The sequence below is a fragment of the Oryctolagus cuniculus genome, chromosome 6 (genome assembly GCF_051225735.1).
Source record: "Oryctolagus cuniculus isolate XC-2025 breed Fujian yellow rabbit chromosome 6, ASM5122573v1, whole genome shotgun sequence".
In the NCBI taxonomy this organism is placed as follows: domain Eukaryota; kingdom Metazoa; phylum Chordata; class Mammalia; order Lagomorpha; family Leporidae; genus Oryctolagus; species Oryctolagus cuniculus.
The window spans coordinates 31,419,372-31,446,051 of record NC_142872.1 but is presented as its reverse complement, the minus strand read 5'-3'; the positions used below and the strand labels follow the sequence as shown (position 1 = coordinate 31,446,051).

The following is a 26,680-nucleotide window of genomic DNA, read 5'->3' as shown; positions in this document are numbered from 1 at the left end:
TTAGAAAGAAAATGCAGTGCTGCCGGGGTGCGTGTCACGGAAGTGCACCATTCACGTAAACAGGACAGGGGAAAGCAAGCGTTGGTCTCCAGATTCGAGCCGAGGCGGTGTGCCCGGAGAGAGGGGGCGTTATTTTTTGGGCCAGTTGGAACCCTGCTGCTCCCATGATGCTCTGCTGCTTGTTTCTGTCGGTGTGGTTATTAAGTCCGATTTCTGGAGGCACTGAGTACGGAATACGGAAACCGTGGCTATGCCACACTCTACCTGCACCATCCTTCCAGGGCTCTTGATAAAGGGCCGCAGTCACTCTCTGTAACAGTGACTGCGTAGTGCTCCATCTCCAGCCCATCCCTTAGCCTGCACCAGGCATAGCGTTCGGGCCTGACCCCGGGCAAGCCCCTGTCTCTGTGGCTAAACCTGCTAGGATTCGGTCGGTCCTCCACGTCTGTCGCTTTCTGTCTTTCTCGGCTCTCCTCTGCAGAGCTGCCGTGGCCCTCATCGTGGCAGGAATGGCTTTGAAAGCTCCACGGGAAGGCCTGGTTTCTGCTACCTGCCCTGTGTAGGAGCGCGCACGCTGTGGGTGTTCGTGGGGCGCCTCCCCAGCTTGTCCTCCCTCTTATCATTTCCTGGCATGGAGCTGGAGGGCTGTTCCATAGCCAGACTTCTCCACGAGGCAAACCCGAAGTCCTCCCACTCGGGATAACAGTGGGGTCAGACAACACCTACGTCACCATGTCCTGAGATTCAAAAAATCCCCATGTGTACTATATAAAAGATAAATGGTGCGGAAGTTGGAATAAGTATAGAAACTGATAGATGCTGACATGAGATTTTGTAAATGCCAACATGGGGAGGGGGAGGATTATTTTACCATAAGTCTCTTACAGAACTGAAGATGCATTATTTCCCAGTATTGGGGCAGTCACACTGCCAGTCCATAGCTGGTAGCGACGTGAGTGCATGCCAGTAGCTAGGGATTATACCTGTATTTGCCTAAAAGCTCAGTGTGTGTGTGCGTGTGTGTGTGTGTGTGCAACACTGTTTCAGAATGGGATCTAACAGGGAACTAAGTAAGGACTTGCAGCTGCATGCCCAGTGTCCCAGGCTCTCGCACAATCCTGTCTGCAGGGAAGTTGGGATGTGGGTGGCAAAGTCCTCCTGCTCTCCTTTAGTGGGGAGGGAATCTGGAGCCCTGACCGACCCACAACGCAGGTGCACAGGTTTAAGGGTGTGCACCTGCAGCCGTGAGACTGCGGGACTCCAGCTAGGGGCGCCTTCTGGGTGAGTCACTGAGTCTGCACCTCTGTGCTCGGGAGTTTTCGGGTTTTCAAAACTTTCAAATCCATCGTTCCATGTGCCTCAACAGAAGTGTCCCGTGCCCCGGGTCTGGTACATGAGCGTCTGCAGGTTCATCCCTCCAGAGGCTCACGAATGGCTCCTCTGGTGCTCTGAAAGCAGCGTGGGGACCAGGCTCCTGCCCCTGCCTCCCCTGGACCCGAGCAACTGCCCAGAGGAGGGAGAAGCGGAGAGCCAAGCTCCAGTTCCGACAGGTCCCGTTCTTCCTCTCTGAATCACTGGGTGAGCAGGCTTGCACACACACTCACACACATGTGTGCACACTCACTCATGCCTCCCGGGCTCACTGATTATAGGAAACGATCACTCGTGCTTTATCTGATCTCCTTAAATACCTCTCGATCTATGCAGGCCCCTTCCTTCCACCTTCTAGCCCGGGAGTTATTCGCACAGGTGGCTTCCTCCTTTGCTTAGCTGGCCTGCCCATGTCCTTGGACCCTGTGAACAAACCCCTAACCGTGCAGCCTGGCTCAGCGGAGGGTGCCCTTGGTGGGACAGAGCAGGGAATGGCAGCAAACGCTCTCTGCAGTCCTCCCCTCCAGCTCCCCTGCACGGCCATTGTCGCCAGGACTGGGCTCTGCCAAATGCCTCTGGCAGGGCTTGGCTCGGGAAGGGCACAGACAGACACACACACACACTCTGCCCCACACAGACACCGACACCCCGGGCCGGGAGGCCGGATGGCAGGAGAGAAAAGGGCTCCTTTCATCCATAGCCCTGCAACTCCCAGAAGTCGCTGCCACATGACCTGCTGCTCCCTGGCAACGGAGGCCTCCAACCAAACAGGGCCCTGCTCCCCCGAGCGCCCAGGGAGTCCGCTCAGGCATTTGCCCCAAGACAAACCACGTTAAAATAACACGCGGGGAAGCCACGGCCCGTCTGCTGCCTCTGCCTCCCTCCCCGCTGGCTTGTGAACAGCTTTGCATTCCCGGCCCTCTGCTGTGCGTCCCTGGGGGTGGGCTGGATGCAGGTGCCCCCCCTGCTGGGACGGAGGCCCAGCGAGAGGCTGCCCACCTGCCGCGGCACAGCGCTGCGCGGGGACTGGTAGCTGCTGGGTGGCGCGCCGGCTGGAGGCGGGCCAGCACCTGATGTGCGTGCCGTGGCCCATCCCTCTCCCCACACAGAGCCGCAGTACCCAGAGGATCAGGGAGTGGCCGGCCTGCAGGGGAAGCAGCCGCAGCGCAGCAGCACAACAGGGACAGCGACAGCCAGTCTCAGAGCACAGGACACTGCGTGGCATCTGTTTCTCCTGGGGTGACCCAAGAGAGTGTGTGGAGAGCCACAGCCTCTAGCCAACACCGGCTTCCGGTAAGACTCGGGGTCTCTGTTCTGGGGCAGTGTGTGTGTGTGTTTGTGTGTCTGTTCAAGGCGACTTGGAGAGGAAGGAAAAGGAGCCAGGTAAAGGCAGGGAGATGTTTTAAGTTGGTAGCACTGGACGCAGCCCCCTGCAGGTGAATCCCAGGAAGCTCCCCTCTGGCTCGGTTTAGGTGGGCAAGTTCTAGCTGCTGGCGCAGGCAAGAAAGAGCAGTACCTACACTTCAGAGCCTGCAGGGAGAATGCACCAGGACTCCCCATTCTCTCCACTCCTCCCCCGCTAGCCACCAGCTACCGGGGTCTGGAGGGGGAGGGAACGCGCTCCTCAACCCCCCAACTGCAGTGCCGGAGGAAGACCCTGTGGTTCTGCAGGTGCCCACAGCTGCAGCCCGGGAGGATCGGGCTGGCATCATCTTGCTGTGTCACACTCCACCCCTTTGGGGTAGCCCGGAAACTCAGCAGCCCTGGAGCACCTGTCCATATGTGGGCAGCTTTAGTTTTAGTTACCTTCTGATGTAACACTCGGGCTGAAAGGCAGGGTTAGAGTGGGTGGCAATGGAAGGCTTGGATAGGGTGGCATCCACTGGGTACCTGGGTTACTCCCAGCCTTCCCTTCTGGCTGCAAACGGCACATTGGTCTCAGGACCCCCGTGGCAGGCACCAGTACGCAGGAGCTGGAATGGCTTCCCCTGGGCATTCTTTGGCACACATGCCATGCATACCCACAGCTCTACTGCATGCCCAAAGTATGCGAGGCTCCCAGAGGCAGCTTGAGAAATTCAGACCGCCAGCGGCTGGAGTGGGAACTTCAGGCATTTCATCAAACACTCATATTCCCTGAGACCTTAATCTCCTGTCTCAGGCCCAAGAGCCCACCCTGTGCCCTCTCTGACTGTTGTGCACACAGCCCCCCCTTTTCCAAAGCCCTCCTCTCTGCTTTGGAAAGAAGCACTTTCCCTTTCATTCTCGAAGGGATGTGACTGTTTCCAACTGAGCTGCCCAAGCGCTGGTGGGAGGATCCTCTGATGGCTGGGTGCGAGGGTGCAACAGTGGCAGAGGACTGCAAAGAAACCGGCCTTGCCTTGGACGGCGGTGTCTGGGGAGGGCTGGCCAGGGCAGCGTGGCCTTGAGAAGGGGCAGAATTTGGTGGAGACTCTGATTCATAGTCACAGAATTCCCGTCGCCTGTGTTTTCTTTGCTGGTCACTTGAGGGCTTCCCAGGAAAACCCCTTCCTGAGCTGGTCTCTCTGAGGGTGAGACCCCTAACCTGCTGGGGAGGGCAGCTGGCGGGCACGGGGGGAGGCTTTTGCCACTGGCCCTTGCTTCTGTTAGTATGAATAAAAGGACTTGTAAATGAAGGACCTAATCAAAATCAGTCGATATGCAAAAAGTTAAGAGAGAAAACAATGTCGGGAAAACGCTCCTCCAGTTCACATGTGGCTTGCCTAGGTCCAAAAAGGACTTGGGACAGCAGTATCTGCTTAAGTGGTCTGACGTTACAGGCAAGCAGCACCAACCATGATGATGGTGTTTCCTGCCTACATGGGAGACGGATGTCCACGTCTGACCCCAGGAGGGACAGCAAGAACCATCACTTTGTTGAAATGCATGCTGTGGACCCTGAATAAACCATTAGAGCTCCCAGAGCTGCCAGGAGCCAGGCTCCTGTGCAGAGAGGAAGGCACACCCACTTCCACCTCATTAAGTAGGTATTGCTTGGCCAATGCAGTACACCTTGAATGAGAGCGCTGGAAAAACAATCTATAGTCATTTGTGCCTCAGGCATGCCCTGTGCTAGGTAAATCGAACACCCATGCATGCCCCATAAAGTGAGGGTGAATGAGTATTTTTTTCCCCTAAGAAAGGATCATTTGTCAACAGATGTTCATCAAGTACAAAATAAGGCCCATCTCTGACCTAACAGGATCCAGTCCAGTCAAGCACAGAGAGAGAAGGCAGGGGAGTCTGGAGGAGGGGCGGGTAGCAGAGAAGGAGCCTGGGCTTCAGGGACGTCCAGCTCAGCGGGCAGCTAAGTAGAGGAACTCGAGGCCGAGGAACAAGCATCTGAGCTGGTTGCCTACAGGCAGAGAAAGGGAGGAGGGAATGGCAACTGGACCTGAGAGGCCGGGCAACAGCGTGGCTCAGCACATTCGCCCTGCAGTCAGACTGCCTGGGGTCCAAACGCGGATGGTGCCGCTTATTGCTCCTGTGACCCTGTGCCTCCGTGTCCTCATCTGTCCCAAGTCCAGCCTTGCTATTGAAAGGGTCGAGTGGGTGATGCCTGGCTTCCTGTGAGTGTGATATGCGCCCTGCTGTTACTGCGGAAGGTGCATCTGGAGAGGGCTGCTCGCAGTCCCTGGATGCCCAAGTGCAAAGTGACACTTGATGAGTGCTCACCGGTGCCACCTTGGCGGTTTCTCTGCCTCTGAGCACAGGAGAGACAGAAGAGAACCTGCCCTGGTCACCGTCATTTCTTATGCCCTGACTGAGCCCAGGCGCTATGCCTGCCTTGAAGTCAGCCTTGTGAGTAGGGGCTTGTCATGGCTGACTTCAGTTGTTAGCTTGACTAGATGAAGGAATCCTTAGAACCCTGGAAAAGCACTATGTTAGGTGTTTCCAAAGAGGTTAACTCATGAAACCTTCGAGGAGGGCAGGCGCCAGGCAACTGGCTGGACACAACACAAATCAGTGTCTCCACCTAAGAGCTGAGACACACGCGTCAGGCCTTGGATGTCAGGACTCCAGGCGTGCGGGCCTTCAGACTCCAGATCTACACCAGCGGCCTCCTTCCTGGGGACTGAGGCTTTTGGCTTTGAGTTGAGAGCTTCCCTGGTGTTAACACCCTCGCACCTGCACGGAACCAGGCCACTTGGCATCCCAGTCTGCAGATGACCTGTTGTGGGACCACTGAGCTTGAACAAGCACATCGGCCAATTCCCCTAACCAATCCCCCCTTGTATGTTTATGTATGAGGGCACCCAAAAAGTTAGTGGGAAAAACGAATTTAAAGGGAAGTTTATTTTGGGTGTAAAACATTTGGAAATCCATGCAGCTTTTCTATAGTATCCATTTTCCATCATCTTTCCGAAGACTCCCCTCATGCATACTCTGTTGGTTCTATGCTTCTAGAAAACTCTAACATGGGGTTATTATAGATGCAGGGACAGAGGTGTGGTAGGGTGGAGCCAAGCGCTGCCAGGGACAGCACAGGTGTGGGGCACTGCCTACCCTGCAGCAGGGCTGTGTCCCTGCAGGGCACTGCTCATGGACACAGTGCTTCTCTGCTCCTCCAGGACCCGTCCGCCGTTCCCCGGGGAGTTTCCCACAGAATGTGTGTGAGAACCACAGGGGAGCTTGCTAAAAAATCAGGTCCCAGGGTCCCATCTGCAGAAGTGGCATTTGTGAGGAAGCCAGGATTCTGCGAGGTTTTGGCCCAGGACATTCTGGTATAGGGGGTCCACAGACCCCAACTTAAGAAGCTCGGGTGTGTTCGTTCTTGGTGGTGGGGACACAGCTTCTCCAGCTGGAGCGCCTCTGTCACTGCCTACTTCCTGAATGACCTCACGAGACCTCCACCACCATCTAACAATAACCACACACTTCCTGCCCGTTGCATCATCATGGCCAGGCACAGCACCAAGCCTGCCACTTAAACTCTCCTCTCATTAGCCTTCCTAAGAATCCTGTAAGTTAGGCACTATTATTTCCACATTTCACAGCTGATGGAAAGGGCCCCACTGTGGGTATGTGACTGAGCCGGGATTTGAACTTGGGGCTGGCAGATGACAAGAGCCCAGCCACGCAACCTATAAGCTGTCCTGTGGGAGTGGTCTCAGCTCCTGCTTTCCCACTCTTGGCGGGCTGTCTTTCTCCAGCTCACCATCTTGCCTGGTCCAACTCACCCTCAGACTTCCATAGAATTTCTTCGGAAGCTTGTGTTTCCCTATCTGTTCTCTCTTTCAATGAGTCAGAGACATCGGGATGACGGGGATACTGAGGCAGGTGTACGGCTTGAACCATGTTCACCCCTAAATTCATGTGTTGAAATTCATCCCCTAACCTTCAGGACCGCAGAGTGTGACCATATTTGGAAACAGGGTCCTGACGGACACAATCAAATGAAAGTGAGGCCAATAGGGTGGCTCCTAGGGGAAGGGGAAGCTTGCACCCAGAGCCGTCCATTGTGAGAAGACCATGTCAAGGGGCGTGGAGGGAAGCCGGCCACCTACAGATGGAGGAGAAAGGCCTGGGCTGCATCAGAAGGAACCCACCCTGCTGAGCCCTTGACTTGGGACCTGAGGCCTCCAGAGCTGGCAGACCACGCAGGGCTTACTTCGACTGCCCCACCTGAGGTCCCAGCAGAGCCGTGTAGTAGGACATCACATTTGGGCTTCCCACTCAGGCTCTGACTTGGGGGCAACCTCACTGCAGACCAACACATTATGCCACGTTGTGGCAGCTGGCTCTGTTTGGACCCTGAGTGCCTTCCTGTGGACTAACCCCCAGGTTCTTGATAGCTGACCTTCGGCCCAGGAGAGAAGGACTGAAGAGAAAGAGGGGAGAGGGAGGAGAGAAGATAAGTGAAGGGACAAGGAGACAGGAGGAAGGGGGAGAAAGAGGAGTGGGGATAAGGATGGCACAGGGGCTACTGCAAGCCCCAAGAACCAGCTGCACACAGCCCATTCTTGGGCACACCCTGCTCTGTGACAGGTGCAACAGAGCAGGGACCGACACTAGATGGGTACAGACTCCCAGCAGGCAATGACCCCCCTGGGTGGTCCTGCAAGGCATATGGCAGAGGTGCTGAGCTGGGCAGGGCTCTGGGAAAGCCTCTGTGAGGAGCTGATGCTTGGGTTGCCAACTGAAGGGTTTGCAGGTGCCACGTGGTGAGGGCAGGGTGTGTCAGGTGGGGAATGAACACATGCAAAGGTGGCATGGTGTTGCCAAGGAGTGGGAGGAGGGACGCTGGGGCTGGAGTGCCAGGAAGAGGGGCAAGTGAAGCCCAAGGGGCAGGAAGCATGGGGCCATGCAGCTGTCTTGGGGATTTAAGTCCTTAAGCCGTGAGCCAGGGGAGCAGGTGATCCTACAGAGGGGAAATTCTCATTTCACACAGGCATGTTGGGAATGGAGATGCTGATAGCATGGCTCAGCATGAGTCAGCTCCGAGGCCCCTGAGATCATAAACTCGGGCTCGGAGGCGCAGAGTTCCCGGCCCCTTCCCAGGTGGTGCCCCGGCCACCGTGTCCCTCAACAGAGTGTGTTCTGGGGGTCTGCCACGGCCCCACTGAGAAGGGACTAGAGGGGGCCGCTTCTCCCCGGCAGCCAAGCCAGGCTCCTGCTGCGAGTGACAAGGCAGCCCCTCCTGGGCTTCCTTGGCGGGGCACAGAAAGCTCCCACGACCGTCACTGCTCCTTGGCCTGCTTGTCCCCTGCAGGGCCTGCAAGAGCCGGCAGGTGCATCATTCAGCAGGGGGCTCGGAGAATGACAGAGATGCCCATTGTCAGGGGAAGGAGGGGAGAAATTAGGTGGTGACGGGTCTGGAAGAGGGCAGAGTGTGCTGGACGCCTAGGACCTGAAGCCTTACTGGTGAGTCCACGTAAGAAGCTGTGAGATGGGCCTGGGGTGACTCCAGCTTGGTGTCTGCAGTCTCCCAGGCGCCCAATACACACTTCGTTCTCGCCAGTGGGAGCCTCGTTAGTGCCAACCATTATGGCACAGCCCATAGTCAAAAAGTCCTGACATGGCTGACAGCGTGCTGTGGCCACGCACCTGCCTGCCACCCACAGTTCCCTTTACTTTCCACTACGGCACGGGACTGCATTTAGTTCAGCAAGGGTGAGCTCTTGGAGCAACTGTGGAGCAAAGAGGTGTTTAGGGGAGGCAAGAACACAGCTGGGCGGCCACCTGGGGGCAGCATTCTGCCCCTCACCCCCTCTCATTTTCACATCCGCTCAGTGTTGCCCCGAACTCCTGTCAGTTCCTCTGCTTCCCTGCTCTGGCCCACCTCTCAGATTTTGCAGTTGCTCTTCCAGCTTTCTGGACGCTTCCCCCAGTTCATCATGTAGCAAAACTCTTCTCGTCCACAGCCCTCACCTCTCTCCTCACCCCATCAAACGCGCCTTCCTGTTCCTCTCTCTCTTACCTCTCTTTGCTTCATGGCACTTACCCTGATCTACAGTTATTTTACCAATTTATTTTATTTTATTTTATTTTATTTTATTTTATTTTATTTTATTTTATTTTATTATTTATTTGAAGGAGTTACAAAGAGATCGTCCATCTCCTGGTTCACTCCCCCAACAGCCAGTGCTAGGCCAGGCCATTTTCTACTGCTTCCCCAGGTGTATTAGCAAGGAGCTGGATTGGAAGTGGAGCAGCCAGGACATGAACCGGTGCCCATATAGGATGGCAACACTACGGACGGAGGCTTTATCCTCTGTGCCATGGCGCCAGCCCCTATCTTGCCAATCTTGCAGAAACCTGCCATCGCCTATTCTCCCCCCCAGAATGTAAGCCTCAGGGAGGCAGGAGCAAGCCTCTGCCTTGTTTCCTGCTTCATCCCCAGTGCCTAGAACACAGGGTAGCCACGCAGTAGGTGCTCAGTAAGTATCAGGCCACTGAACGCTGAGTGGGAAAACCAAGACCAGGACAGCAGTGGATCCTCCTTACAGAGCCGGAGACGGGCCAGACGCTGCTGAGAGCAAAGCGAAGTTTCCATCAGAACCTCTGACCCTAACTCAGGGCGGGTCTTGGGGGGAGGGAGTAAGCACTTGACGGTGCTCAGGTTCCCATGCTATGGTTCGGCTGCTCTAGGGGGGTCAATTTAGTCTCATTTCTGCAGAAAACTTGAGTTGGGAGCCAGGAACAATCCACCCTAGCAGTGCTGTTCATGCCGAGGAGTGAATGACTTCTTCTGGCTACCTAGCACTCCAGGCAAACAAGTGAGGTCAGGTAGCTGGAACGGAGACCATGATCCCCCACGCTCGCGCCCACGGAGGCTTCCCCTGGCTTCCCCCTCCCCCAGCAATCTTGGAAATCATGGGAAAGATCTGCACTGATTGACTGGTGAGGGCAACGTGCTGCACCAACACCTTGGGGGACAGAAAGAGCTTCTGGGGCCTGAGCGTCCTCTTGTCCTTTTCTAAGAATCTACGAGAATTTAGAAATGCAACAGAGGGAAGCTGAGAACGAGGCTCCAGACTCGCTCCTGGAGCCACCCAGAGTGAGTTCCAAGTCGCAGGTGGGCCCAGCCTGGCTTCCTGGAGTCAGCTGGCTGCGTGGTCTTTGATGAAAGGCAGTTTTAAGTTACAGGAGAAAATATTCCTCCCGAATTTAATTAAAGGAAAATCTCAATTGGTTTTTCTTGCTTGACAACAGGGGTGTCTCCTAATGGAAGAAATGCAGCTTAGCTTCAGTTTCTTGCCCAAGCTGAACTCTGCACTCAGTTGGCCACAGCAGCTGCCTGCCATTCTCCTGGGATATCCTGCTGGGCACTGGGGAAGCGGAGCCCTAGGGTTCCCAGAAAGGGAGCTACGTGGGATACGGGAAATGCGTCTGACAGTTCCAAACCTGACCCGTGTCGCTTAGAGCCTTTCATGCCTTCAGAGCAACAGCCTTGATACTCTGGTAGCAGAGCCTGGTGGTCCTGAGCAGGGAACACGGGGACACTTGTCTGGCTTTGACTCGTGGCTCTGACACTGCACAGCTGTGTGATCCTGGTCCAGTTCCATAACCCCTCTCAGTCTGCACAATGCAGGCGACAGCAGCCCCTAGATGCTAGGTTGTTGACAGGGATATGTGAATCCACACGTAGAGCCTATAGAATGTGTCCATACGACATCAGAGTTCATGGGGTCGTTAGTGGTACATATACATGCACAGAATATTTTAGCACACAACACATGGCATGCAGTATTTGCTCAATAAATACTAATTATTACTGACAAACTCTGTAGTCAGTTAGAAAGGATGCAAGGACACTCAGGCCCTCTTCTCAGAAGCTCTCTCCCCCAAGGTGTTGGTGCAGAACTTTGCCCGCACCAATCAAAATCAACACAAGCCTTTTCCACAATTCCCATCAGACTGGTGGGGGAGGGGAAGCCAGGGGCTGCGTCTGCCTCCATGGGTGTGAGGGCCTGAGCATGCGGGATCACGGTCTCCCTTCCGGGCACCTGACCTCACTCGTTTGCCTCTGATGCCCAGCAGCCAGAAGTCATTCACCCCTCGGCATGAACAGCACTACTAGAGTGGATTTTTGCCAGCTAACAGTTCCTGGATCCCTTCATAAGAATGTATTTGAACTCCAAAAATGGCCCTGGGGTAGACAGTCACCTGCAGCTCTGCTGTTGCCCTTTTGCCTTCTTTGTTCGGGGGAGGATCGTCAGTTGGTGCTTTTTCAGCACTTAGTATCTGCATGTCAGGGACTGTTAGTCCTGGAGCAGACACAGGCTACCTCTGAGCAGTTCTTAGTGCAGGTGTTCCAAACGCATCGTGAGAGTGATGTCTGTGAATTCTTTGTGTTCGATGCACACATGTGTGCATGCACACACACAAATCCTGGCTGGATCCCCTGCAGCCAGGGTTCCGTGGTTCCTCAGTACATGGGCTCCTTGAAAATCCCGCTCCTGTTCCCTGGCGCTGGGCTTTGAGCTCAAATCACCTGACAGCGGACTGCAGGGTAAGGGCTAGGGGGCTGGCGTAGGGGGATCCCACAGCCACCTGGCACATGGGCTGCCTGATGCCCCGCCCTCCCTCGCTGAGTGGCCTTGGGTAGGAAATGGTCCATTCGTGGGAGCAGCTGCCCTCACTGAAGACGGCTATGGCGGGGAACGGAGACATGGTGTGGACAATGCGTGGCACAGCATGCGGGCTCGCTCTCTCTCTCTCTCTCTCTCTCTCTCGCCAATTCCCTTCCTCTGCGGCCCTCCGGACGGGCTCGCAGCTGTGCGTGCAGACGAGCCCAGTGGGGACAGCTGTCTTGGAGGTCTGTAGATGTTCCCTCGTCCCAGGTGACCGTCAGCACATCTTGTGGCTTCCGCAGCAGCCCAGAGACGCACTCTAGGCCGGGGTCCTGGCTGCCCCCGCCCTCTGCTCAGCCCACCCATTGACCAGTGTCCAGGCCTAGAGTAGGGTCTGCAGGCCTGTTGCTCTCCTACGTCCTCAGAGCTTTCTCCATGGCCTGGGGCGTGAGACGCTCCCACAGGGAAGCTGGACGCCCTCCTGTCCCACGCTGACCTCCCTAATGCATCCCTCCCTCCCACGGAGTCCCAGGGCTTTCACACACAGCTGCCGCAGGGCGGGTCCCACACAGCAGTGTGAGTGGGGGTGGGAGAAGCGTTCCCAAGGCCATTGTGCACTGTTTCTCGTGACCCAGTGACCTGACCCTTCCTGCCTCGTGCTAGCCCCGGACGGAGCCAAGACCCTGGAGGGCGGCCTCACCTTGGGCTAGCTGGCTGGAGCCCCACCAAGGGGGGAGGTCTGGCTCCCACGCTGGATGGACCCCGGGGGAGGTCGGGGGAGGGTGAGCCAAAGAAGGCCTCATCGCCTCTGTGTCACCTCCAGGCCTCCCCCTCCTGCCGGCTCGGCAGTCGGCCGAGGGGTGTGGAGGCCCCCACCCTCCCCATTAGTGGCCTAGTACTTAGAACACGGCTGTGCCGCACCAGAGCGCCTGGATTGGAGTTCTGGCTCTAGCTCCCGACTGCAGCTTCCTGCTAATACAGACGCTGGGGGGCAGCGGTGATGGCGCAAGTGACGGGTCCCTGCCACCCATGTGGGACACCCGGATGGAGTTTCCGGCTCCTGGCTTCAGCCCCACCCAGCCCCAGATGTTCTGGGCCCAGGGGAGTGAACCAGCAGATGGGATCTCTCTCTCTTTTTCTCAAATTAAACACAAAAAGGGTCTCTTTCAAAAACTCTACCCATGCCACTGTAAGACAAGCACTCCCTGAGCTGGCTGCTCACAAGTCTATGCACCGCACAGCAAGAGAGGAGCCGCGGGTGATGAACAAGGAGCAGGACAGCCCCTAGAGGATGGCAGCCCCAAAGCCAGGATTTTCCGGAGCCAAGAGCTCACTCTTCCTGGCCGACGACCCCACATCCTGCCGGCCCCGCGCTGGCCACTCATGTTTCTCATTATCTCTCCCCACACTCCTGAGAGGCTTCTCACTGCACCCAGAGGCTTATTTTTAACTTGCACAGTAATGCTAGGGCCGCACATACTGCACTGCCTCCATCCCCAGGGCGCTGTGCTGCCTTGTCGGGACGCATTCTCCCCGCTCCCAGCCACGCTGCCTTTCCTACGCACCGAGCAGCTCCTCCACGAGGGCCCCCACCCCACGATCCAGCAAGGAAGGGCAGCTGTGGCCTCGGCCCCGGGCTGATGGGGCAGGGAGCACCCCACACACACACACACACAAGTCAAGGGAGCCGACAAAGCAATGAATGGCACAGAGACACTGCGAAGAGGTTGGTCCCATACAGAGGACAGACAAGGCCTGGGACAGGGAGGCTGTTCCCAACTGGGCAAGGGGAGCAAGCTGCTCTTAGAAAGTGACACAGAAGCAGGGCCACTAAGCTAAGAGACCACCGAGCACACAAGGAATAGGGAGACCGTTTCTCTGGGAGGGGAGGGCACGGGGGCTGGGCAAAAGCTTGGTGTGTTCTAGAACATGACAGAAGGCCAGTGGACAAAGGGAAAGCGGCCAGAAGCAGGCAGAGTCCAGGCCCAGCAGCTCCGGAGTCACGCAGAGTTTGGGCTTTATTCTGAGTGCTGGAGAAAGCCTTCAGATGGGCTGGTAGGCGGAGGTGACGAGTGATGACTGACAGACATCCCCAGACCTCAGCTGGCTCCCGAGCAGGCGGGAAGCCGGGGCTACGAGTTAGGAGGCCAGGGGCTCCTGCAGGAAAGGGGTGACGGGGTCGAGGCTCGAGTAGGGCAGCGCCACACCTGGGAGCAGGCAGCCTCATGCGGCTCCCACTGAACGCTTTCTTCCCAAAGGGTGCAGAAACGTGCCCTTCAACTGTATGCCCGGAGCACCAAGGCCAAGTCAGAGCTGGCCAGACGAGCGACAGGGCTCAGCACCCAGTGCCTAGGACCAGCTGCATTTATTAGATGTCTAAGCACAATTAGGGTCTATGTCCAGAGGCAGGCATTTTGGTCTAGCAGTTAAGGCATCAATTATGGCATCCACATCCCACATCGGCGTACCTGGTTCAAGTCCTGGCTCTGGTTCCTGGCTCCAGCTTCCTGCTACTGCACACCCTGGAAGATAGTGGTGGTGGCTCAAGCAATTGAGCTCCTGCCGCCCACTGTTTCCCACTCCCAGCTTTGGCCCCAGCTGGCTCTGGTCCAGGCTTGGTACAGATCTGGCCATTGTGGGCATTAGAGGAGTGAACCAGTGTGTGGGAGTGAGTGCTTGCTCTCTATAAACCGCATTTTTTTTTATCAGGAAAAGAGATCTTTCCCCAAAATTTGCCCTCTTTGATTTTCCTGAAAGGTGTATAAACACTCCTCTCTCTCGACGCCAGTAGCTTTCTCTGTTCTTTAAATCTTTGGGTGGGATCTGAGGCCAAATCCACCATTTTTGTGGAATTTTTAGATCAGTGAGAAATAAAACGTGGGGGGAAAAGGTCAGAATTCTCAACTTTGATGGAGCTTGCTTCCACCGGGTGATCCCACTCGCCTACAACACTCAAAGGTGACTTTTTAAGCCTGAGCAGCCTGAACAGTGGGTCCCACAACCCACTCTGGGCACTGTGTATGTATTAACTCACTGAATTCCCCCAAGACTGAGCGGCCGGTGCCACCCTCAATCCTTGTTACAAGGAAGGAGTCGAGGCTTCCAGAGAAGGGGGTGACGTCATGTGTGAGGAGGCAGAGTCAGGCCCAGGAGGCTGCTTGACCTCCTAACCCACACCAGGGCCCCACCCCAGGGCCTGCTGCTGTCTGCTTCAGTGGCTACCGTGTCCTAAAGACTGCGTAGAGAGAGCTGAAGGAGATCATGGGAAATGTTAGTCAGGCAAGGAGATGAGAGAATCTGTCGTCCTTTGCATTCTGGGTTTTTTGTATTTCTTTGAATACACTGTGCCTGGTACATAGTCTGCACTCGAAATCTATTTGTTGAATGAAATTGTTGAGTTCGTAAGTGAATGTTATTTTAAAATTAATTGTGGATTAAGGAAAAGATTTCATTATGGGAAGTGTAAATTAAAATTTAGGATATTTTAGGAAAATAAAATCCTACCCATCATCCAGAGAGAGGCACTATTGAACTGCCGATAATGTTGATTTATACTTTCCAGTCTTCTCCTGTGTTTATGTCCATGTCTCTATGTCTGTTTATCTCCCTATGTATTTCTGCACACAAATGTGTGTGTAACAAAAAGGGCATCATATTGTATTTTTAAGCTTTTAACTTGGTTTTCTCACTTAGCAGTGTATCACGAGCACTCCTCCTTCCATTTAATATTCTAAAGTAGAATTTTGAAGATGTGATCTATTTTGAATTGCCACGTAGTAACGGTGCACCCTGTGGGGTCCAGTGCGGGGCACAGGGAGCTGGCGTGGTCCAGGGCAGTCCCCTGTAATTTACTAAATGAGCTCTGCACCACCACATCTTCATCCGCGGCCACCACGATGAATAACGTTGGACCAAACAACTTCGATGGGACGTGCCTGAGCGGTGCCGTCGTCCTGTGTCTGGACATAGCCTGGGGGGCTTCCAGACAACAGAAGGGTGTTTCTCCCAGTTCTGCAGGCTGGGGAGGCCGGGTCAGGGCTCCCGCATATTGGGTATCTGCTGCGTGCTGCTGCCTGGTCCATAGACGGTGTTGTTTTGCCGTAACCTCACGTGGCGGAAAGGGCACGGGCTCTCTCTGGGGTCTCTTCTGCACGCTACTTATCCCATTCATGAGGACTCTGCCCTCGTGACCTAATCACCTCCCAACGCCAGGCTGGGGTTCAAGTTTCAGCAAGGGACTTGAGAGGATGCAGACATTCAGACAATAGCTATTCCATTAGAGTGACGAGGGGTCGAGCTCTGCATTTTCAACACCAAAGGAGGAGAGACCCAGCAGGGCCTCTGGACTGGGTCAGCTGGCGGCTGTCTTGCCCCTGCCCCACAGAACCACTTAAAGCTGAGCACACGCCATGCACCAAACTCCCCATTTTCCCAGCGCGGGCCATTAGTCATTCTCTCCAATATGTTTTTGGTGCAATTCTGCCACAACGGGGGTAGGTTAGGAAAAATCCCGTCTGTGACTAAAATGTGGTCCCAAAGTTAGACGACTGGGTTTAAAATCCAGCCCTACCCCCTTAGCAGCCTATATGACCCCCCACGAGTTCATGTCAAGCCTCAGTTTCCCCAGGAATTAGTGGCGCATACCCCAGAGGACGTAGTGAGCATTCTGCCCAGCATGGGACAAACACTCAGAAAATGTTTCGCACTGCTGTGAGGAAGGCAGGGCTTCGGAAAACACTGTCCCGTCCTCACTGCAGGATCTGAGGAAAACAAATTCCTAAAAATCACTCAAAATGCTGTATGGCTACATTACTCTGTTTTTGTTTTTTCCGCTGCGTCTCTTTTGCACGCTACCTTGAGGATGTCAGAGTTTGAAGCATTCAAGGCAATGAGCTCTCCTTTCCTTCCCTACCAAGAACCAGGCTTGGCCAGCGGCGCGGCTCAATAGGCTAATCCTCCACCTGTGGCACCGGCACACCGGGTTCTAGTCCAGGTCGGGGCACTGGATTCTGTCCCAGTTGCCCCTCTTCCAGGCCAGCTCTCTGCTGTGGCCAGGGAGTGCAGTGGAGGATGGCCCAAGTGCTAGGGCCCTGCACCCCATGGGAGACCAGGAGAAGCACCTGGCTCCTGGCTTCGGATCCGCGTGGTGCGCCAGCCGCAGTGCACCGGCCGCAGCAGCCATTGGTGGTGGGGGTGGTGGTGGTGAACCAACGGCAAAGGAAGACCTTTCTCTCGGTCTCTCTCTTTCTCACTGTCCACTCTGCCTATCAAAAAAAAAAAAAGACCCAGGCTTGTTGGGCTAGAAGAAACGCTGCCGTGCACAGCAATGCCACTGTCCTCTCCGTTTGGCCAGCTGTGTTTTCTAAGTGTCTATGCTAAAATAGAAACACAGCAGCCTACGCGTGCACAGGCAGGCACACACACACACACACACACACACACACAGCCTACAGTCCCAAACTGCCCTGTGTTCCACAACAACAGACAATGCCCAACCTCTCACACACAGACCACAGACAGGACCAACCTGACCCATACACTGTGTATCAGCTGTTAACACAGATGCCCTGCTACCATACGGCAGTGCTCATTGAGCCGCGCTGAACACATTTTTCGCACCTAAGTTTTCCTTATACACAGGGGCGGGGGAAGACAACAGTACATTCATCTGAGCTAAATACTGCCAGAGCCCGACTGGAGGGGCAGCAGAGGAAGCTGAGTGTGGAGACCCTTCTGCTCCTAACTCGTGGCTTGTGACACACATGAAAGTCCTGCGATTCCTCTGAACCACAGTCACCAGCAGTGCAGGGGACAGGGCACTCTAGGGGCCTGGCCGTGCGTTTACGTTTCTACCTGTGGGAAATGCTCAGAAAAGTCTTTGTGGGTCACAGCGCATCTTCAATATCAAAATGGCCCTGGAGATCACAGATAACACACTTAATTGTGAGGCACCCTGGCAACAGCGCAAGGCAACCCCTGAAGTCATGACCAGCATGCGTGCCCTTGGCCTTGGCTCTCTGTCCCTGCCTCCCACCAAGAACCAAATATCCTCCTATAAGATGTTTCCAGAAGCATTTTCTGATCTCCCTTCTCCAAAATGCCCACTGGCTCCACTATTACTGCCTGGAGAGAAAAGTCTCAATTCTGGGGAATGGCATTACTCAAGGTCATCCCTGATCTGACTCCAAATCAGCTCGCCCCCACCCTGGGCGCCCCTGCAGCCCCCACCCCTCAGCGGCCTGGGCCACTGGCACTGGGAGAAAACACCCTCCACGGCCCACTCCAGTCTTAGCTCAAGCGATGCCTCACTCCCACACCCACTGGGGAGAGCCCGTTTGCGCTCTGGCTGAGCCTCCCACAGAATCCCCTCAGCCCTCTTCCACTTCAGCCCACACCTGCCACCCTCACCCGTGGCACTTATCAAGGCTATCGTGCCATTTCCCCTTGAGCTTCTCTGCCTCTGTCAAGGGCAGGGAGCTTGTCTTCCTCAGCCTGAGTAGTCAGGACAGCAAAAGCAGCAGCTAGAATTATGAGATGCTACAGCATGCATTTTCTTTATACGCCAGGCATGTGCTAAGGGCCTCACATGTGTTATTTCGGTGCATCCTTGTAACAAGCACACAGGTGGGCAGGATCCCTGACCCTGGCCCAGTTAAAGGAAGGAACTAGAACTGGCCTTTCAGATTTAAATTCAGGAAGCCGCACTCCAAAACCCCTGCCTTTAACCATGATGCCAATTTCACACCCATACTGGGTCCAGCCAAACTGCCTGTACATGGGAGGTCCTTAATAGGGGTAGCTCAGTTAAGAGAACAGCCAAGAGCAGGCTGCCCAAGGTCATGGCCACTGAGACATGGTGAGAGCTGGGCTGTTAGCAGCCATGTCTTCTCCTCACTTACTAACAAGAAGAAAGGGGACAACCACTTTCAAAGGAAACCCACATTTTTGACCAACTTAATGGCAAGAGGTTGGAGGGCAGTGTGTTGGATCCAAATCAGCTGAGTCTAGTTGGATTTGGGTGATGACCTGCATACAGGAGCCAAAGCCAAGAACCTTCCTTTGATGGATACCAGTGTGTCTGCCCAGCCTGCAAGATCGCTGACAAGGGAATACCTCTCCCTCTGTCACTAGGCCACACCTGCTTACTTTTTTTTAATGTTTTCATTTTCATCTATCTGAAAGGCAGAGTGAGAGAGATAAAGAGAGAGATCTTTCACCCACTAGTTCACTCCCTAAATGGTTGCAAGAGCCAGAGCTGGGTCAAACTGAAACCAGGAGCCCAAGACACCATCTCTCTCACATGGGTGGCAGGGCCCAAGCACTTGAGCCATCATCTGCTGCCTGCTGGGATGCATCAGCAGGGAGCTGGATCAGAAGCCGAGTAGCCAGGACTAAGTTGCACTCTGATATTGGATGTGGCCTCCCAAATGGTGGCTTAATCTGCTATACCACAACACCCTCTCCAAGCCTGGTTTGTTTGTTTTGTTTTTAAGATTAATTTTATTTATTTGAAAGGAAGAGTTACAGACAAGAGGGAGGGAGGGAGGGATGGATGGAGGGAGCGAGTGAGCGAGCGAGCAAGCAAGTGAGCTCTTCCATTTGTCAGTTTACTCTCCAAATGGCCGCAACAGTGGAGCAGGCCAGGCTGAAGCCTGGAGCCAGGAGTTTCTTCAGTCTCCCACATGGGAGACCATCTTCTATTGATTTCCCAGGCCATAGCAGAGAACTGGATCAGACAAAGAGCAGCCAGGACTGGAACCAGCACCCACATGGGATGCTGGAACTGCAGGTGGCGGCTTTACCCACTGTGCCACAGCGCCGGCCCCAGGCATGTCCATTTCTTTAAGGAAGGGGAAGGGGGAGTAGTGAGGCCCCAGGCCCTCTCCTGCAGACCTGCCCTGTCGACCCACACTGACCTGCCTTTGTGAACATGGGCAGGAAGGCAGCCTCCTGGTCTTCTCAGGACAGTGCTCCTGGGTGGGCACTGTCCAGGTCAATGGCAGTGGGGCCAGCGGGGACAGTTAGGACCAGTTGATTAGGAAGGGGAAAAGGTTGGCCTCCCAGGGAGCTGTACACAGACAGCAACCTCCAGGCCAGCCAGGGTGCTTCCTCCGTTCCTCCCCACGTCAGGAACAGAGAGTGTGAGCGGGCAGGGCTGGCCCCAGAGAGCCTGGAGGACAAGGGCCAGAGTTTTGACCTTTCTGGGCCCCCAAAGCCTGCCGCATCTGCAGCACGGGGCATTTGGAAATGAGAGGACAGCGTTACCATCTCCCTTCTCCCTCTTCCTGCGGCCTGGAAAGGACTAAGGGATTGGTGGCCTTTCCTTGGCTTATTTCTTTGCATGGCTTCAGTTTGCCCTGCTATACTGTAGACATCTTCATAGACAACACTGTCCTCTGGACCCTGGCTTAAACACTACATGTTTTGTGGGACCATGTCGGAGAACATGCAGACGTGGACAGACTGATGAATAAGTCAGTGTCGGGAATCTGGGCTGACCCCCTGTGCTTTCTAGACTCTGATTCAACCATGCCACACTGCTGTTGGATTGCATGAAATCCTACACCCCCATCCAGCCAGTTCGCTGCACTCTGCCTTTAAGATTTTTAAAGGAGTAGAAACACATTTTGAGAAGCTGGGACGCTGGGGACAGATTCCTCAGACCGCAAAAGTCATTGGGTTGTTTTATAAATGCAATGGAAAGTCCTATTCCACAGTTCCCCCAGTAGCACCTGTCTGGCCCATGGTGCTGCTCCACATTCAGCCTCTTATGAACAGGACCTTAGGGTGGAGCTGTGGCCAAGATTCATTCAATCAAGTCTGAGACTTCCATCAGATGGCATCCAGGGATGGCTGGTGCTACAGTGGAATCGCACCGCCATCCAAGGGGCAGGCAGAAGTCTGGGCCTTCCTCGCACTGGCTCTGATGCAGTGAGGCACAGCCTTAGAAGGGCAGACTGCAGGAAGTAGGGTCTAGGGAAAAAGCCACTGGCTCCAGCTTCAGTGCTCAGGAAATGATGAGAAACATCAGGGCCCAAGCAAAGAAGAGGCAATGCCCGTGTACCCGGGAGGCCCTGCACCTGGAGAGCTGGGGCTGGGAGAATCCCACCGTATCTGAACACACCGGGAGGCTCCTGGGGTGGGCACTGTCCATGTCGAAGGCGCAACGCCTGCTGGCCTTGACCGACAGTGCTAACTGCAGGGCTGAGAGGCCCTGTGCAGAGAACATCACTATATTTAGGTCGCCGAGTGTTCAGGGATCCAGTAAGGACAGGCAACAGCTAGCTGGGGCACAAGAGGAGACAGGAAGGCAGAGAGACAGAGAGGAGCTGTGTTGGGGGGAGGTCTTGGGTCATTAATTGACAGGGAAAACCCCAGCCAGGCCTTGCGGTGGCCTTTTCCAAGCAGGAGCATGCCAGCCCTCCCCAAGGTAAACAGCTACAGAAGTCCTGACAGAGAGCGCGCCAAGGGGGTGGGGAGCCTGGCTCAGACGGAGGACACCAGCGCAGCAGGGAGGGCGGAGGGACGGAGGCTGCAAGGTGAGATGGGCAGAAACCAAGGGGAGGTGGCCCCAATTCCATCCCAGGCAAGAGGGCTCACCTGGGCACTGGGACGCTTCCCCGGAGAGCCTGAGAGGAGCATTTGGTGGTGGGCTTCCCAAGATATTATATCTCAGGAATGCTAGCTCTTCCTATGAGGTATAATAAGGCAATGCTATTATGTTATAATGTGTCTCATCCACATCGTCATCTAACATTCACACAGTGTAGCACTGCACTCAACACTTTGTATAACTTTATCTCATTTTACTCTCCCAACAACCCTAGGGGTTTAGGTAGCATTGTCATCCCCATTCCAGAGAGGCACAGACTGAGGTTCAGCTGGCCCAAGTCTCAGGGCGAGCAGCACCCTGACTTAGCCCTTGGCTGACTCAGGGCCCTAGCTTCTACCCACCAGGGAAAAGCATTCACAGGCACAATGAGAGGAAGGGGCAGCGCCATGAACCCAACACAGGTACAACCACCACAAAGCACCCAACTGCCACTTACCCATGTCCCCTCACATATTCCATCAAATTCATAAGATCTCCTACACCGTCGTCTTATGCATCACCAAGACATAAGATGCTGCCCAGCCTGACTGCGGAGATGTTGAAATGCTGCAGACTGTGCCTCTGAGGCATGATGCAACCATGGCAGGAGTTCAGTTCACCCCTATGATGGTGCTTTTGTAGCATCGCCAAGCTTTGCAGAGGGGGACACTGGGACTGCAGCAGGGAGTCTGCGACCATGGCAGCTGCAGAGTCTGGACTCATCCTCAGTGACTTCCTGGGCCCAAACCCCTGCCCTTGACCATCAGGGCACACAGGCGAGGAGGGAGAGGGGCCGGCTTTGTCATTTATTCCTTCTCATGGCCTTGGCCAACAAACACAACAGAGGTGCTAACTGCAGGATAGAGGGAGACTTGGCCTCTTTCTGCTCGTGGGCTCATCTGCAACTGGCTCACTTGGGGATGTCAAGCTCCCCTTTTGGATTCTGGGGATGCACCCTCTGGCAGTGAAATCAGGAGGTGCCATTCAAGAAGATCCTCGCAGTTCTGGTCTTTTGCTTCCCCGTTCATAACCCTCCCCAGTCCAGGGTCTCTCTCCTTCTGCTCATCTCCCCCATTTCCCAAATTCCACTTGTGATCTGTGCCAGAGTTTTCAACATCATCCTTGACCTTGAACTTCATTCTTCCCACATCTTCCTGCCTCCTCTCATCTCGAGTGTCTCAATGCTTTGACCTCATCCTGTCTTCTTCAAGAACCTTATTCGCAACTTAATCACCACCTAGTCCTGTTCCCACCCCCTTCTCATTAAGACTTTCCTAGAATCCTGAACATTAACATGAGATATTGGGCAAGAGAGAGGTGGAATAAAGAGTTTGTGTGTGTGGAGAAAAGCCAACTGGATGAGTTTCTTTGCTTTAATTTTCTACCTCGTTCCTCTATCACCCACTGGGCTGTGAATGTACAAGCCAGCTTCTTGGTTTCCCAACTTATGTCATCATCGTGTATCTTCTCGCCCTCTGTCTTGACCTCATGACAATCCTTCCCATAATTTTCCATGGTGATGAAGACGGATGGACTTTCATTAAATCTCCCCCAGTTCTTTTAAACACCCCTGTCCCCTCCCCTCCCAGCCTCTGAGTCATCCCTTCCCATCTCATCTCTTCTCGAAGCCTTCCCCAACACTGGGATGAAGGCTAGCACTTGGCACTTCCCCCTCTTCTGATTTGACGCCTACTTCAGCACCAGATTAAAATCACATCTTGGGAAATCATTCTGTTGGAAATGCTCATTTTCCTTTTTCTGGTCAACCTTCTTCTCACGCATCTTGTGTCCTGCAGCGCTTCTCTGATGGCCTGTACGATTATCTCAACTCGGCCCAACTTTCCCACAAAGCCCCACTAGAGGAATTGTAGAACATCTTGCGATTTCGATCCATGTAAACGCTGACTGCACGTTAGACGCGATGTGTTTTCAGTGCTTGAGGAAAGTGGGAAAGCTGCTCTGTATGGATCCCTGTGTCCCCAGGTCCCCTGGGGCAGAGATGTCTGCTTCGTCCATGCCCTCCATTCATGGAGGAGAACACAGGAAACAGGTGCTGCAGGAATGAATGACTGGCAGTCATGACTGGGCATGTGTGCCCGCCCAGGATGTGAGCTCCGTGAAGGCGTCCATTCACTCAACACATACTGATGGACAGCCGACTGCTGCCAGGCCTTGGGTTAAGCATGGTGGCCATAACGGTGAATAAAACAAACAAACCCTCGCCCTCTTGGAGCTTGCCCACTAATGGCAAAAGACCATTGAGGCCAGCGCCGCGGCTCAATAGGCTAATCCTCCACCTGCGGCACCGGCACACCGGGTTCTAGTCCCGGACGGAGCACCGGATTCTGTCCCGGTTGCCCCTCTTCCAGTAAAGTTCTCTTCTGTGGCCAGGGAGGGCAGTGGAGGATGGCCCAAGTGCTTGGGCCCTGCACCCACATGGGAGACCAGGAGGAAGCACCTGGCTCCTGGCTTCAGATCAGCGCGGTGCGCCGGCCGCAGCATGCCAGCTACAGCGGCCATTGGAGGGTGAACCAACGAAAAAAGGGAAGACCTTTCTCTCTGTCTCTCTCTCTCACTGTCCACTCTGCCTGTCAAAAAAAAAAAAAAAAAAAAAGGCCATAGAAAAGCCACTCTGTTAGCATCCGCCTACTGCTGGGCTCTAATACGTGTGCTGGGGACTCTTGAAATCACAGAATGTTGTATTCGTATTTGTTCTGGGAGAACCACGCAACTGGGAAAGAGGGAGACACTTAAGGTGGGGACATTTGGAAAAGACTTCATTGAAATATAATACACATAAAATTCACCCATTTAAAGTGTACAGTTCACCGGCTTTTGGTACATTTACAGAGTTGTACAACTGTTGCCACTAGCTAACTTCAGGGCATTTTCAACACCCTAGAAAAATCCCCATATGCATCAGCAGTCATGCCCTAGTCTGTCTCTCCCAGCCCCCAGCACTGCTCGTCTACTTTCTGACTCCACAGCTTGGCCTATTCTGGACATTTTGCAGAAATGGATCACACAACGCATGTCCCTTTGTCACCAGCTTCTCTCGCTTAGCATGATGTTCTCAAGGTGCATCCCCCTTGTTCTACGCAATTGCATTCTGTATGGCGGAACCATACTCCATTGTTTATCCATCATGTGGTGGACATTGGGGTTTGCTTCCAGGTTTTGGTTTTATGAGTAATTCTGCTCTGAGATTTATGTACTCACTTTTGTGGCAACATATGCTTTCCTTTCTCTTAGGTATACACATAGGTATGGGATTGCCAGGATGTATGGTAACTCTTAACCATTTGCCGGACCCCTAAACAATTTTTGCAAAAAGCATGCATCATTTTGCATTCCCACCAGTGATGTATGAGGGTTCTGATTTCCTCCTATCCTCATCAACACTTGCTATAACCTGCCTTTTGCACTCAAGTCACCTTGGTGGGTATGACGTGAGACTGTGCTTTTGATTTGCTTTTCCCTGATGGTTAATGATGCTGACTATCTTTTCATGTGGAGACAGGAATGCCTGTCTTATGCTTGTGAGGCAACTTCGGACTTGGTACCCAGCACAGCGCCTGTGTGTTGAAGGTGCTCCCTCCTCAGAGACTAGGCCAGGAGGCCTGTCACCTGGACTCAGAGAAGGAAAGGGAAAGGGAATGAAAGAGACACTTGGGTCAGCTGCTCAGATCTGGCGAGAGAGGATTTGCAAAATGGCTTGCATTCCCATTCAACACAGCCAGGACTGGGCCTGAAGATGGACGGGGGGCTTCTACCCTGTACAGGGGAGGCCAGACTGTTCTGGGGGTGAGTCCTGAAGACCATGTTGGAAAAGGGAGTGTGATTCGTGTTGGGGGAGGGACAGGAGGTAGCTCTGGCTTTAGAAACATCCTGCTGAGTTAGGGCAACGCTGGAGGCAGGCGGCCTTGCAACCTGGGGAGGCCCAGAGAGCAGAGAGCCTGTGCGGGTGTGGCCAGATGGTGCGTGGGTGTTCACTGCTGAGAAGACAGCTAGAGGCCACTGTGGGGTGACCCTGCCGAGAGGCCAGGGGCAGACCTCCTGTGCGAGGAGGCCCAGATCCATGGCCAGCAAGGCCTGGTCAGCCAAGGAGACGCCCTGGGCTCTGGCCCAGCCCACAGAGGCCAGCAGCCATAAGTTGAGTCATAAAGGCCAAGGGTGAGTGGCAACGGGGCAGGCAAAGGGATCCGTGCTGGAGATACTGGAGACTCGAGGACCTTGCACAAGGGATCTGAACTGCCCCCTTCCAGGGAGAGCCTGAGTGAGCACCACCTCTCCTACAGCCACCCACTCATCCATGTGTCCACTCGAGAGGAACAGGGAGGGCAGAGCACCACCTCACAGCACAGGCAACACTGACATTCACACACTCGCATGGTTTTGGCTATTTAACGGGGCAGCTGCTGTGAGGACGCCCACCTCACAAACTGGGATGAAGTGCCGTCCAGGCAGGGTGGGGCAGAACAAGGCACCACTGTGGATGGCTACTCAGCAGTGAACACGCCCACACTGGGCTGGGGCTGGACATGGTCCCACAGGCATGGCTGTGCCTCTCGGGAGCTGCCCTGGAGCCAAGGAGCTCCCAGGGGAGAGACTTCCTCTCCTTCCACCAGAGAGTGCAAAGTGCATGTCCAGGGCCACCTCTTGCTGTGGTTCTCTCGGAAGCATTTGGATGCACCAGGCCAAGGAGATGCTGCCTCCAACTCTGGCGCCTACTGCTTCTGGGCCCTAACTTTGTTCCAGGCACTGTGCTGGCTGCTCACATGTGCCCAGCCAGCCTCTGAAAGTGGGTACTGTTGTTGCTCCTATTTTACAAGTAATGAAACTAAGGGCTTGGTGATGCCTCCTGGATCTACTAAGTGGCTGGACCAGTATTTGAATCCAGTGATTTAACTGCGAAGACCGGGCACCTAACTGTACACAACCTGTCATTACTCTGCGTAGTTTCCCTTTAGAATGGAAACAAGATCCTGTAAAGATCTAAGCATTAAACACAACTCTAAAAGTGCCCATGTCACAATCCTAAGGAAGGTTTGCCACGTAAGCAAAGTGGTGGAAACCTGAGTGAGGACTTGTTCCAGCCTTTCTTCCCCAACTCAAGCCAATGCCAGTAAACTCAAAGCTTGAGCATTGTTGGTTATACAACTGTTCCCCCCCAAAACTGCATCCAGCTAAAGTCAAACAGCGTATGTTTCCATCCCTCTATCCATTCTTCCACCCCTCCAGCCACACAGCCATATATTCACCCATCCATGTTCATTCATCCACCCATCCATTCAGCTTTGTCATTTCATAATTACTGAGCCTACTACGTGCCAGGCACCAGAGACTTAAACGAACAGGCAGTGGCTCCTGCTGAGGGGTTCACAATCAGAGCAGAAGCGCCCCTCTCCCCCAGCACAGTGCACCCACGTGCTGGGAGCCTGACACTGTATCACCCACTTTCAGGTCTCAGCTTAAATGTCACCTTCCCAAGGAGATACCTGTTGGCCTGACCCTTTGTTCTCTGCCTTGGTTCCTTGATACTAAAGGAATATCCTTCAAAGGATATCCCGCAGTTTTTCTTTCACTGTCTTTAATACATGTGTGTGAGTCTCTGTGTGTGTGTCTCTGTGTGTGTGTGTGTTTGTAAAGTTCCATTGTGACAAGGGCCCACAATGGCGGG

The 26,680-nt window shown here is 54.3% G+C and overlaps 1 protein-coding gene and 1 long non-coding RNA gene across 3 annotated transcripts in view; one reads left to right on the top strand and one right to left on the bottom strand.

Annotated features, from left to right (window-relative positions):
- The window catches only part of LOC138850171 (uncharacterized), a 304,111-nt gene that overhangs the window by 13,944 nt on the left and 263,487 nt on the right, over positions 1 to 26,680 (bottom strand). The gene's annotated exons all lie outside the window — the stretch shown is intronic.
- FGF1 (fibroblast growth factor 1) overlaps positions 1 to 26,680 on the top strand; it is a 95,197-nt gene that overhangs the window by 7,536 nt on the left and 60,981 nt on the right. The window contains exon 2 of one of the 2 annotated variants that reach the window (XM_008254888.5): positions 2,481 to 2,664. The exons of the other annotated variant lie outside the window; for it this stretch is intronic. The gene's annotated coding sequence lies outside the window, so the exon portion shown is untranslated. The remainder of the gene's footprint in view (positions 1 to 2,480; positions 2,665 to 26,680) is intronic. 2 annotated transcript variants of the gene reach the window in all.